This window comes from Limulus polyphemus, unplaced genomic scaffold (assembly GCF_000517525.1).
Source record: "Limulus polyphemus unplaced genomic scaffold, Limulus_polyphemus-2.1.2 Scaffold1042, whole genome shotgun sequence".
Lineage (NCBI taxonomy): Eukaryota > Metazoa > Arthropoda > Merostomata > Xiphosura > Limulidae > Limulus > Limulus polyphemus.
In genome coordinates this window covers 1-1,422 of record NW_013666652.1, presented here as the reverse complement: position 1 = coordinate 1,422, position 1,422 = coordinate 1, and positions in this window count along the sequence as shown.

Sequence of the window (1,422 nt, the reverse complement as noted above, 5' to 3'; positions counted from 1 at the left end):
AGAGAACAACTTTTCATCACGTGCTTTCCTTATTACCCTATGATTTGTCAAATGGGAGATACAGCAATTGGAATAATTGGTACTGAAATTGACACTTTCCACTAGGATTGGCTAAAAGTTTTACAACTGAGGTTGAACACCACCAGACGCAGTTTTATAAAGAAAACAGACTAGAAAAAGATTTAGATACCAATCATAGATGGCAGGACCAGTGCTGAGGTGAAAGAAAATATCTGAAAAAAATTGTTGAAAAAAACATTTCTTCTTAGAGGGCGCTTATTTACAGTCTAAAACGTATTTTAGGAATTTTTTCATTAAATTCCTCTTTAAACTCCATTAAATAATACAATTTTGTACAAATAATTGAATGTTATGCTAGTATTTATAAAAATAAAATCAGAAATCCATCAAAAGATAAGTTCTCTATCATTTTTTCAATTCACAAATGATTTTGCCCTCACACTTGCATTGCCTACTAAGAAAGTTAGTAGCCGGTAGTCATCGGGTTAAGTCGCACACTCAGTCCTTCTTTGACCCATCCCTTTATCACATTTAAGGTGATTTTGATTAGATATCCAGGTTGCAACTTTCCTTATTCTATAATGGAATTGATGAGTCACGTGATGGGCGCTTCTCACCCTGGAAAAATGTGACGTAATAGTTTTAGCTATATAACGTGATGTTTTGTCTGTTTGAAACAGATATATAGAGATTCGGAGGGATTTACAGATTTTCTAACAGTTTGAGAAACTTATCACAGCTTATACAGATTCTACACTAAAAGCCATTTTCCTTTTAATAATACTGTTGCAACATCGGAGGTCACGTGACTAGTATCACGCCACGTCGTTCTCGAACATTCACGTCCTTTCCTTAAATCTCGGGATTCTTCTAGATATAGTGTAGTCTTGTATATGTAAGCCAGTAAGAACTGAAGCGGGGAAAATGGGTAATTGAACTGCTGAGAGAGAACATTGTTGAGCATGTGAGACGTTCGTTTTGAATTATAGCGTTTGTTATAGCGCGACTGTTGAAATTAAGTGTATCGCGAAGTTGTATTCAGAAAGAATAAACCAGTTTTATTTAAGAAAGGACTTGTATCGGTAAAGTTTCTTCGCAAATAATTTTTACGGAAAATTAACTAACGAAAGAAAACGTAACAAACTGGTGTCAGAGAGTGGGACAGAAAAAAAAATGGAAACGAGAGGCGGCAAATCAAACCCCAGCTTAGCAGATTTGATGGCAGCAATACAAGAACAGCAAAAGAAACAAGAAGAGAGACAACAGCAGTTGCAAGAAAACCTGCAACAGTGGCGCTCGAACAACAAAATAAACAAGAAGAGAGAGTACAGCAGTTATTAGAGGCAAAAGAAAAGAAACAAGAAGAATGAGAAAAGAAACAAGAACAAAGATTACAGCAGT